Source organism: Diplotaxodon limnothrissa, linkage group LG17 (assembly GCF_057381915.1).
Source record: "Diplotaxodon limnothrissa isolate DT_005_m linkage group LG17, D_limnothrissa_male_GT1.1, whole genome shotgun sequence".
Taxonomy (NCBI): Eukaryota; Metazoa; Chordata; class Actinopteri; order Cichliformes; family Cichlidae; genus Diplotaxodon; species Diplotaxodon limnothrissa.
In genome coordinates, this window is record NC_140612.1 from 4,555,524 (window position 1) to 4,569,064 (window position 13,541).

Consider the following 13,541-nt stretch of genomic DNA (forward strand, 5'->3'; position numbering starts at 1 on the left):
ATTGTCTTGGCGAAATAAAGCGTTTTTGAACAACTTCATATAAATCGCTGTAACTTTTGATAGAAGACTCAGACAAACATGTTTATGGCTTTATCTTATAGAACTCAATATCCCCGTGCTGCGCAAACAGGTTTTGCAGCCGTTTGAGCTAAGATTTTAAAATTATTCACATAATGAAAACCTATACGTTGTTTCAGGCGAGTTTCCCATTCAAATGCATGTAACAGTGAGAAACGCATTGTCTTGGCGAAATAAAGCGTTTTTCAACCACTTCATATAAATCGCTGTAACTTTTGATAGAAGACTCAGACAAACATGTTTATGGCTTTATCTTATAGAACTCAATATCCCCGTGCTGGGCAAACAGGTTTTGCAGCCGTTTGAGCTAAGATTTTAAAATTATTCACATAATGAAAACCTATACTTTGTTTCAGGCGAGTTTCCCATTCAAATGCATGTAACAGTGAGAAACACACTGTCTTGGCGAAATAAAGCGTTTTTCAACCACTTCATATAAATCGCTGTAACTTTTGATAGAAGACTCAGACAAACATGTTTATGGCTTTATCTTATAGAACTCAATATCCCCGTGCTGGGCAAACAGGTTTTGCAGCCGTTTGAGCTAAGATTTTAAAATTATTCACATAATGAAAACCTATACTTTGTTTCAGGCGAGTTTCCCATTCAAATGCATGTAACAGTGAGAAACGCATTGTCTTGGCGAAATAAAGCGTTTTTGAACAACTTCATATAAATCGCTGTAACTTTTGATAGAAGACTCAGACAAACATGTTTATGGCTTTATCTTATAGAACTCAATATCCCCGTGCTGGGCAAACAGGTTTTGCAGCCGTTTGAGCTAAGATTTTAAAATTATTCACATAATGAAAACCTATACTTTGTCTCAGGCGAGTTTCCCATTCAAATGCATGTAACAGTGAGAAACGCATTGTCTTGGCGAAATAAAGCGTTTTTGAACAACTTCATATAAATCGCTGTAACTTTTGATAGAAGACTCAGACAAACATGTTTATGGCTTTATCTTATAGAACTCAATATCCCCGTGCTGGGCAAACAGGTTTTGCAGCCGTTTGAGCTAAGATTTTAAAATTATTCACATAATGAAAACCTATACTTTGTTTCAGGCGAGTTTCCCATTCAAATGCATGTAACAGTGAGAAACACACTGTCTTGGCGAAATAAAGCGTTTTTCAACCACTTCATATAAATCGCTGTAACTTTTGATAGAAGACTCAGACAAACATGTTTATGGCTTTATCTTATAGAACTCAATATCCCCGTGCTGGGCAAACAGGTTTTGCAGCCGTTTGAGCTAAGATTTTAAAATTATTCACATAATGAAAACCTATACTTTGTTTCAGGCGAGTTTCCCATTCAAATGCATGTAACAGTGAGAAACGCATTGTCTTGGCGAAATAAAGCGTTTTTGAACAACTTCATATAAATCGCTGTAACTTTTGATAGAAGACTCAGACAAACATGTTTATGGCTTTATCTTATAGAACTCAATATCCCCGTGCTGGGCAAACAGGTTTTGCAGCCGTTTGAGCTAAGATTTTAAAATTATTCACATAATGAAAACCTATACGTTGTTTCAGGCGAGTTTCCCATTCAAATGCATGTAACAGTGAGAAACGCATTGTCTTGGCGAAATAAAGCGTTTTTGAACAACTTCATATAAATCGCTGTAACTTTTGATAGAAGACTCAGACAAACATGTTTATGGCTTTATCTTATAGAACTCAATATCCCCGTGCTGGGCAAACAGGTTTTGCAGCCGTTTGAGCTAAGATTTTAAAATTATTCACATAATGAAAACCTATACTTTGTTTCAGGCGAGTTTCCCATTCAAATGCATGTAACAGTGAGAAACACACTGTCTTGGCGAAATAAAGCGTTTTTCAACCACTTCATATAAATCGCTGTAACTTTTGATAGAAGACTCAGACAAACATGTTTATGGCTTTATCTTATAGAACTCAATATCCCCGTGCTGGGCAAACAGGTTTTGCAGCCGTTTGAGCTAAGATTTTAAAATTATTCACATAATGAAAACCTATACTTTGTTTCAGGCGAGTTTCCCATTCAAATGCATGTAACAGTGAGAAACGCATTGTCTTGGCGAAATAAAGCGTTTTTGAACAACTTCATATAAATCGCTGTAACTTTTGATAGAAGACTCAGACAAACATGTTTATGGCTTTATCTTATAGAACTCAATATCCCCGTGCTGGGCAAACAGGTTTTGCAGCCGTTTGAGCTAAGATTTTAAAATTATTCACATAATGAAAACCTATACTTTGTCTCAGGCGAGTTTCCCATTCAAATGCATGTAACAGTGAGAAACGCATTGTCTTGGCGAAATAAAGCGTTTTTGAACAACTTCATATAAATCGCTGTAACTTTTGATAGAAGACTCAGACAAACATGTTTATGGCTTTATCTTATAGAACTCAATATCCCCGTGCTGGGCAAACAGGTTTTGCAGCCGTTTGAGCTAAGATTTTAAAATTATTCACATAATGAAAACCTATACGTTGTTTCAGGCGAGTTTCCCATTCAAATGCATGTAACAGTGAGAAACGCATTGTCTTGGCGAAATAAAGCGTTTTTGAACAACTTCATATAAATCGCTGTAACTTTTGATAGAAGACTCAGACAAACATGTTTATGGCTTTATCTTATAGAACTCAATATCCCCGTGCTGGGCAAACAGGTTTTGCAGCCGTTTGAGCTAAGATTTTAAAATTATTCACATAATGAAAACCTATACTTTGTTTCAGGCGAGTTTCCCATTCAAATGCATGTAACAGTGAGAAACACACTGTCTTGGCGAAATAAAGCGTTTTTCAACCACTTCATATAAATCGCTGTAACTTTTGATAGAAGACTCAGACAAACATGTTTATGGCTTTATCTTATAGAACTCAATATCCCCGTGCTGGGCAAACAGGTTTTGCAGCCGTTTGAGCTAAGATTTTAAAATTATTCACATAATGAAAACCTATACTTTGTTTCAGGCGAGTTTCCCATTCAAATGCATGTAACAGTGAGAAACGCATTGTCTTGGCGAAATAAAGCGTTTTTGAACAACTTCATATAAATCGCTGTAACTTTTGATAGAAGACTCAGACAAACATGTTTATGGCTTTATCTTATAGAACTCAATATCCCCGTGCTGGGCAAACAGGTTTTGCAGCCGTTTGAGCTAAGATTTTAAAATTATTCACATAATGAAAACCTATACTTTGTTTCAGGCGAGTTTCCCATTCAAATGCATGTAACAGTGAGAAACACACTGTCTTGGCGAAATAAAGCGTTTTTCAACCACTTCATATAAATCGCTGTAACTTTTGATAGAAGACTCAGACAAACATGTTTATGGCTTTATCTTATAGAACTCAATATCCCCGTGCTGGGCAAACAGGTTTTGCAGCCGTTTGAGCTAAGATTTTAAAATTATTCACATAATGAAAACCTATACGTTGTTTCAGGCGAGTTTCCCATTCAAATGCATGTAACAGTGAGAAACGCATTGTCTTGGCGAAATAAAGCGTTTTTGAACAACTTCATATAAATCGCTGTAACTTTTGATAGAAGACTCAGACAAACATATTTATGGCTTTATCTTATAGAATTCAATTTCCCCGTGCTGGGCAAACAGGTTTTGCAGCCGTTTGAGCTAAGATTTTAAAATTATTCACATAATGAAAACCTATACTTTGTTTCAGGCGAGTTTCCCATTCAAATGCATGTAACAGTGAGAAACACACTGTCTTGGCGAAATAAAGCGTTTTTCAACCACTTCATATAAATCGCTGTAACTTTTGATAGAAGACTCAGACAAACATGTTTATGGCTTTATCTTATAGAACTCAATATCCCCGTGCTGGGCAAACAGGTTTTGCAGCCGTTTGAGCTAAGATTTTAAAATTATTCACATAATGAAAACCTATACGTTGTTTCAGGCGAGTTTCCCATTCAAATGCATGTAACAGTGAGAAACGCATTGTCTTGGCGAAATAAAGCGTTTTTGAACAACTTCATATAAATCGCTGTAACTTTTGATAGAAGACTCAGACAAACATATTTATGGCTTTATCTTATAGAATTCAATTTCCCCGTGCTGGGCAAACAGGTTTTGCAGCCGTTTGAGCTAAGATTTTAAAATTATTCACATAATGAAAACCTATACTTTGTTTCAGGCGAGTTTCCCATTCAAATGCATGTAACAGTGAGAAACGCATTGTCTTGGCGAAATAAAGCGTTTTTGAACAACTTCATATAAATCGCTGTAACTTTTGATAGAAGACTCAGACAAACATGTTTATGGCTTTATCTTATAGAACTCAATATCCCCGTGCTGGGCAAACAGGTTTTGCAGCCGTTTGAGCTAAGATTTTAAAATTATTCACATAATGAAAACCTATACTTTGTTTCAGGCGAGTTTCCCATTCAAATGCATGTAACAGTGAGAAACGCATTGTCTTGGCGAAATAAAGCGTTTTTGAACAACTTCATATAAATCGCTGTAACTTTTGATAGAAGACTCAGACAAACATGTTTATGGCTTTATCTTATAGAACTCAATATCCCCGTGCTGGGCAAACAGGTTTTGCAGCCGTTTGAGCTAAGATTTTAAAATTATTCACATAATGAAAACCTATACTTTGTCTCAGGCGAGTTTCCCATTCAAATGCATGTAACAGTGAGAAACGCATTGTCTTGGCGAAATAAAGCGTTTTTGAACAACTTCATATAAATCGCTGTAACTTTTGATAGAAGACTCAGACAAACATGTTTATGGCTTTATCTTATAGAACTCAATATCCCCGTGCTGGGCAAACAGGTTTTGCAGCCGTTTGAGCTAAGATTTTAAAATTATTCACATAATGAAAACCTATACGTTGTTTCAGGCGAGTTTCCCATTCAAATGCATGTAACAGTGAGAAACGCATTGTCTTGGCGAAATAAAGCGTTTTTGAACAACTTCATATAAATCGCTGTAACTTTTGATAGAAGACTCAGACAAACATGTTTATGGCTTTATCTTATAGAACTCAATATCCCCGTGCTGGGCAAACAGGTTTTGCAGCCGTTTGAGCTAAGATTTTAAAATTATTCACATAATGAAAACCTATACGTTGTTTCAGGCGAGTTTCCCATTCAAATGCATGTAACAGTGAGAAACGCATTGTCTTGGCGAAATAAAGCGTTTTTGAACAACTTCATATAAATCGCTGTAACTTTTGATAGAAGACTCAGACAAACATATTTATGGCTTTATCTTATAGAATTCAATTTCCCCGTGCTGGGCAAACAGGTTTTGCAGCCGTTTGAGCTAAGATTTTAAAATTATTCACATAATGAAAACCTATACTTTGTTTCAGGCGAGTTTCCCATTCAAATGCATGTAACAGTGAGAAACGCATTGTCTTGGCGAAATAAAGCGTTTTTGAACAACTTCATATAAATCGCTGTAACTTTTGATAGAAGACTCAGACAAACATGTTTATGGCTTTATCTTATAGAACTCAATATCCCCGTGCTGGGCAAACAGGTTTTGCAGCCGTTTGAGCTAAGATTTTAAAATTATTCACATAATGAAAACCTATACTTTGTTTCAGGCGAGTTTCCCATTCAAATGCATGTAACAGTGAGAAACGCATTGTCTTGGCGAAATAAAGCGTTTTTGAACAACTTCATATAAATCGCTGTAACTTTTGATAGAAGACTCAGACAAACATGTTTATGGCTTTATCTTATAGAACTCAATATCCCCGTGCTGGGCAAACAGGTTTTGCAGCCGTTTGAGCTAAGATTTTAAAATTATTCACATAATGAAAACCTATACTTTGTCTCAGGCGAGTTTCCCATTCAAATGCATGTAACAGTGAGAAACGCATTGTCTTGGCGAAATAAAGCGTTTTTGAACAACTTCATATAAATCGCTGTAACTTTTGATAGAAGACTCAGACAAACATGTTTATGGCTTTATCTTATAGAACTCAATATCCCCGTGCTGGGCAAACAGGTTTTGCAGCCGTTTGAGCTAAGATTTTAAAATTATTCACATAATGAAAACCTATACGTTGTTTCAGGCGAGTTTCCCATTCAAATGCATGTAACAGTGAGAAACGCATTGTCTTGGCGAAATAAAGCGTTTTTGAACAACTTCATATAAATCGCTGTAACTTTTGATAGAAGACTCAGACAAACATGTTTATGGCTTTATCTTATAGAACTCAATATCCCCGTGCTGGGCAAACAGGTTTTGCAGCCGTTTGAGCTAAGATTTTAAAATTATTCACATAATGAAAATCTATACTTTGTTTCAGGCGAGTTTCCCATTCAAATGCATGTAACAGTGAGAAACACACTGTCTTGGCGAAATAAAGCGTTTTTCAACCACTTCATATAAATCGCTGTAACTTTTGATAGAAGACTCAGACAAACATGTTTATGGCTTTATCTTATAGAACTCAATATCCCCGTGCTGGGCAAACAGGTTTTGCAGCCGTTTGAGCTAAGATTTTAAAATTATTCACATAATGAAAACCTATACGTTGTTTCAGGCGAGTTTCCCATTCAAATGCATGTAACAGTGAGAAACGCATTGTCTTGGCGAAATAAAGCGTTTTTGAACAACTTCATATAAATCGCTGTAACTTTTGATAGAAGACTCAGACAAACATGTTTATGGCTTTATCTTATAGAACTCAATATCCCCGTGCTGGGCAAACAGGTTTTGCAGCCGTTTGAGCTAAGATTTTAAAATTATTCACATAATGAAAACCTATACTTTGTTTCAGGCGAGTTTCCCATTCAAATGCATGTAACAGTGAGAAACGCATTGTCTTGGCAAAATAAAGCGTTTTTGAACAACTTCATATAAATCGCTGTAACTTTTGATAGAAGACTCAGACAAACATGTTTATGGCTTTATCTTATAGAACTCAATATCCCCGTGCTGGGCAAACAGGTTTTGCAGCCGTTTGAGCTAAGATTTTAAAATTATTCACATAATGAAAACCTATACGTTGTTTCAGGCGAGTTTCCCATTCAAATGCATGTAACAGTGAGAAACGCATTGTCTTGGCGAAATAAAGCGTTTTTGAACAACTTCATATAAATCGCTGTAACTTTTGATAGAAGACTCAGACAAACATGTTTATGGCTTCATCTTATAGAACTCAATATCCCCGTGCTGGGCAAACAGGTTTTGCAGCCGTTTGAGCTAAGATTTTAAAATTATTCACATAATGAAAACCTATACTTTGTTTCAGGCGAGTTTCCCATTCAAATGCATGTAACAGTGAGAAACACACTGTCTTGGCGAAATAAAGCGTTTTTCAACCACTTCATATAAATCGCTGTAACTTTTGATAGAAGACTCAGACAAACATGTTTATGGCTTTATCTTATAGAACTCAATATCCCCGTGCTGGGCAAACAGGTTTTGCAGCCGTTTGAGCTAAGATTTTAAAATTATTCACATAATGAAAACCTATACTTTGTTTCAGGCGAGTTTCCCATTCAAATGCATGTAACAGTGAGAAACGCATTGTCTTGGCGAAATAAAGCGTTTTTGAACAACTTCATATAAATCGCTGTAACTTTTGATAGAAGACTCAGACAAACATGTTTATGGCTTTATCTTATAGAACTCAATATCCCCGTGCTGGGCAAACAGGTTTTGCAGCCGTTTGAGCTAAGATTTTAAAATTATTCACATAATGAAAACCTATACTTTGTTTCAGGCGAGTTTCCCATTCAAATGCATGTAACAGTGAGAAACGCATTGTCTTGGCGAAATAAAGCGTTTTTCAACCACTTCATATAAATCGCTGTAACTTTTGATAGAAGACTCAGACAAACATGTTTATGGCTTTATCTTATAGAACTCAATATCCCCGTGCTGGGCAAACAGGTTTTGCAGCCGTTTGAGCTAAGATTTTAAAATTATTCACATAATGAAAACCTATACGTTGTTTCAGGCGAGTTTCCCATTCAAATGCATGTAACAGTGAGAAACGCATTGTCTTGGCGAAATAAAGCGTTTTTGAACAACTTCATATAAATCGCTGTAACTTTTGATAGAAGACTCAGACAAACATGTTTATGGCTTTATCTTATAGAACTCAATATCCCCGTGCTGGGCAAACAGGTTTTGCAGCCGTTTGAGCTAAGATTTTAAAATTATTCACATAATGAAAACCTATACTTTGTTTCAGGCGAGTTTCCCATTCAAATGCATGTAACAGTGAGAAACGCATTGTCTTGGCGAAATAAAGTTTTTTTGAACAACTTCATATAAATCGCTGTAACTTTTGATAGAAGACTCAGACAAACATATGGCTTTATCTTATAGAACTCAATATCCCCGTGCTGGGCAAACAGGTTTTGCAGCCGTTTGAGCTAAGATTTTAAAATTATTCACATAATGAAAATCTATACTTTGTTTCAGGCGAGTTTCCCATTCAAATGCATGTAACAGTGAGAAACACACTGTCTTGGCGAAATAAAGCGTTTTTCAACCACTTCATATAAATCGCTGTAACTTTTGATAGAAGACTCAGACAAACATGTTTATGGCTTTATCTTATAGAACTCAAGGTCTCCGTGCTGGGAAAACAGGTTTTGCAGCTGTTTGAGCTAAGATTTCCAAGTTATTCACATAATGAAAACCTATACTTTGTTTCGGTCGAGTTCCCCATTCAAATGCATGTAACAGTGAGAAACGCACTGTCTTGGCGAAAGAAAGCGTTTTTGTATAACTTCATATAAATAGCTGTAACTTTTGATAGAAGACTCGGACAAACATGTTTATGGCTTTATCTTATAGAACTCAAGGTCTCCGTGCTGGGAAAACAGGTTTTGCAGCTGTTTGAGCTAAGATTTCCAAGTTATTCACATAATGAAAACCTATACTTTGTTTCGGTCGAGTTCCCCATTCAAATGCATGTAACAGTGAGAAACGCACTGTCTTGGCGAAAGAAAGCGTTTTTGTACAACTTCATATAAATAGCTGTAACTTTTGATAGAAGACTCGGACAAACATGTTTATGGCTTTATCTTATAGAACTCAAGGTCTCCGTGCTGGGCAAACAGGTTTTGCAGCTGTTTGAGCTAAGATTTCCAAGTTATTCACATAATGAAAACCTATACTTTGTTTCGGTCGAGTTCCCCATTCAAATGCATGTAACAGTGAGAAACGCACTGTCTTGGCGAAAGAAAGCTATTTTGTACAACTTCATAGAAATAGCTGTAACTTTTGATAGAAGACTCAGACAAACATGTTTATGGCCTTATATTATAGAACTCAAGGTCTCCGTGCTGGGAAAACAGGTTTTGCAGCTGTTTGAGCTAAGATTTCCAAGTTATTCACATAATGAAAACTTATACTTTGTTTCGGTGGAGTTCCCCATTCAAATGCATGTAACAGTGAGAAACGCACTGTCTTGGCGAAAGAAAGCGTTTTTGTACAACTTCATATGAATAGCTGTAACTTTTGATAGAAGACTCGGATACACATGTTTATGGCTTTATCTTATAGAACTCAAGGTTCCCGTGCTGGGAAAACAGGTTTTGCAGCTGTTTGAGCTAAGATTTCCAAGTTATTCACATAATGAAAACCTATACTTTGTTTCGGTCGAGTTCCCCATTCAAATGCATGTAACAGTGAGAAACGCACTGTCTTGGCGAAAGAAAGCGTTTTTGTACAACTTCATATAAATAGCTGTAACTTTTGATAGAAGACTCAGACAAACATGTTTATGGCTTTATCTTATAGAACTCAAGGTTCCCGTGCTGGGCAAACAGGTTTTGCAGCTGTTTGAGCTAAGATTTCCAAGTTATTCACATAATGAAAACCTATACTTTGTTTCGGTCGAGTTCCCCATTCAAATGCATGTAACAGTGAGAAACGCACTGTCTTGGCGAAAGAAAGCTATTTTGTACAACTTCATAGAAATAGCTGTAACTTTTGATAGAAGACTCAGACAAACATGTTTATGGCCTTATATTATAGAACTCAAGGTCTCCGTGCTGGGAAAACAGGTTTTGCAGCTGTTTGAGCTAAGATTTCCAAGTTATTCACATAATGAAAACTTATACTTTGTTTCGGTGGAGTTCCCCATTCAAATGCATGTAACAGTGAGAAACGCACTGTCTTGGCGAAAGAAAGCGTTTTTGTACAACTTCATATGAATAGCTGTAACTTTTGATAGAAGACTCGGATACACATGTTTATGGCTTTATCTTATAGAACTCAAGGTTCCCGTGCTGGGAAAACAGGTTTTGCACCTGTTTGAGCTAAGATTTCCAAGTTATTCACATAATGAAAACCTATACTTTGTTTCGGTCGAGTTCCCCATTCAAATGCATGTAACAGTGAGAAACGCACTGTCTTGGCGAAAGAAAGCGTTTTTGTACAACTTCATATAAATAGCTGTAACTTTTGATAGAAGACTCGGATACACATGTTTATGGCTTTATCTTATAGAACTCAAGGTCTCCGTGCTGGGCAAACAGGTTTTGCAGCTGTTTGAGCTAAGATTTCCAAGTTATTCACATAATGAAAACTTATACTTTGTTTCGGTCGAGTTCCCCATTCAAATGCATGTAACAGTGAGAAACGCACTGTCTTGGCGAAAGAAAGCGTTTTTGTATAACTTCATATAAATAGCTGTAACTTTTGATAGAAGACTCAGACAAACATGTTTATGGCTTTATCTTATAGAACTCAAGGTCTCCGTGCTGGGAAAACAGGTTTTGCAGCTGTTTGAGCTAAGATTTCCAAGTTATTCACATAATGAAAACCTATACTTTGTTTCGGTCGAGTTCCCCATTCAAATGCATGTAACAGTGAGAAACGCACTGTCTTGGCGAAAGAAAGCGTTTTTGTACAACTTCATATAAATAGCTGTAACTTTTGATAGAAGACTCGGACAAACATGTTTATGGCTTTATCTTATAGAACTCAAGGTCTCCGTGCTGGGCAAACAGGTTTTGCAGCTGTTTGAGCTAAGATTTCCAAGTTATTCACATAATGAAAACCTATACTTTGTTTCGGTCGAGTTCCCCATTCAAATGCATGTAACAGTGAGAAACGCACTGTCTTGGCAAAAGAAAGCTATTTTGTACAACTTCATAGAAATAGCTGTAACTTTTGATAGAAGACTCAGACAAACATGTTTATGGCCTTATATTATAGAACTCAAGGTCTCCGTGCTGGGAAAACAGGTTTTGCAGCTGTTTGAGCTAAGATTTCCAAGTTATTCACATAATGAAAACTTATACTTTGTTTCGGTGGAGTTCCCCATTCAAATGCATGTAACAGTGAGAAACGCACTGTCTTGGCGAAAGAAAGCGTTTTTGTACAACTTCATATGAATAGCTGTAACTTTTGATAGAAGACTCGGATACACATGTTTATGGCTTTATCTTATAGAACTCAAGGTTCCCGTGCTGGGAAAACAGGTTTTGCAGCTGTTTGAGCTAAGATTTCCAAGTTATTCACATAATGAAAACTTATACTTTGTTTCTGTGGAGTTCCCCATTCAAATGCATGTAACAGTGAGAAACGCACTGTCTTGGCGAAAGAAAGCGTTTTTGTACAACTTCATATGAATAGCTGTAACTTTTGATAGAAGACTCGGATACACATGTTTATGGCTTTATCTTATAGAACTCAAGGTTCCCGTGCTGGGAAAACAGGTTTTGCACCTGTTTGAGCTAAGATTTCCAAGTTATTCACATAATGAAAACCTATACTTTGTTTCGGTCGAGTTCCCCATTCAAATGCATGTAACAGTGAGAAACGCACTGTCTTGGCGAAAGAAAGCATTTTTGTACAACTTCATATAAATAGCTGTAACTTTTGATAGAAGACTCAGACAAACATGTTTATGGCTTTATCTTATAGAACTCAAGGTTCCCGTGCTGGGAAAACAGGTTTTGCAGCTGTTTGAGCTAAGATTTCCAAGTTATTCACATAATGAAAACCTATACTTTGTTTCGGTCGAGTTCCCCATTCAAATGCATGTAACAGTGAGAAACGCACTGTCTTGGCGAAAGAAAGCGTTTTTGTATAACTTCATATAAATAGCTGTAACTTTTGATAGAAGACTCAGACAAACATGTTTATGGCTTTATCTTATAGAACTCAAGGTCTCCGTGCTGGGAAAACAGGTTTTGCAGCTGTTTGAGCTAAGATTTCCAAGTTATTCACATAATGAAAACCTATACTTTGTTTCGGTCGAGTTCCCCATTCAAATGCATGTAACAGTGAGAAACGCACTGTCTTGGCGAAAGAAAGCGTTTTTGTATAACTTCATATAAATAGCTGTAACTTTTGATAGAAGACTCAGACAAACATGTTCATGGCTTTATCTTATAGAACTCAAGGTCTCCGTGCTGGGCAAACAGGTTTTGCAGCTGTTTGAGCTAAGATTTCCAAGTTATTCACATAATGAAAACCTATACTTTGTTTCGGTCGAGTTCCCCATTCAAATGCATGTAACAGTGAGAAACGCACTGTCTTGGCGAAAGAAAGCTATTTTGTACAACTTCATAGAAATAGCTGTAACTTTTGATAGAAGACTCAGACAAACATGTTTATGGCCTTATATTATAGAACTCAAGGTCTCCGTGCTGGGAAAACAGGTTTTGCAGCTGTTTGAGCTAAGATTTCCAAGTTATTCACATAATGAAAACTTATACTTTGTTTCGGTGGAGTTCCCCATTCAAATGCATGTAACAGTGAGAAACGCACTGTCTTGGCGAAAGAAAGCGTTTTTGTACAACTTCATATGAATAGCTGTAACTTTTGATAGAAGACTCGGATACACATGTTTATGGCTTTATCTTATAGAACTCAAGGTTCCCGTGCTGGGAAAACAGGTTTTGCAGCTGTTTGAGCTAAGATTTCCAAGTTATTCACATAATGAAAACCTATACTTTGTTTCGGTCGAGTTCCCCATTCAAATGCATGTAACAGTGAGAAACGCACTGTCTTGGCGAAAGAAAGCGTTTTTGTACAACTTCATATAAATAGCTGTAACTTTTGATAGAAGACTCGGATACACATGTTTATGGCTTTATCTTATAGAACTCAAGGTCTCCGTGCTGGGCAAACAGGTTTTGCAGCTGTTTGAGCTAAGATTTCCAAGTTATTCACATAATGAAAACTTATACTTTGTTTCGGTCGAGTTCCCCATTCAAATGCATGTAACAGTGAGAAACGCACTGTCTTGGCGAAAGAAAGCGTTTTTGTACAACTTCATATGAATAGCTGTAACTTTTGATAGAAGACTCGGATACACATGTTTATGGCTTTATCTTATAGAACTCAAGGTTCCCGTGCTGGGAAAACAGGTTTTGCACCTGTTTGAGCTAAGATTTCCAAGTTATTCACATAATGAAAACCTATACTTTGTTTCGGTCGAGTTCCCCATTCAAATGCATGTAACAGTGAGAAACGCACTGTCTTGGCGAAAGAAAGCATTTTTGTACAACTT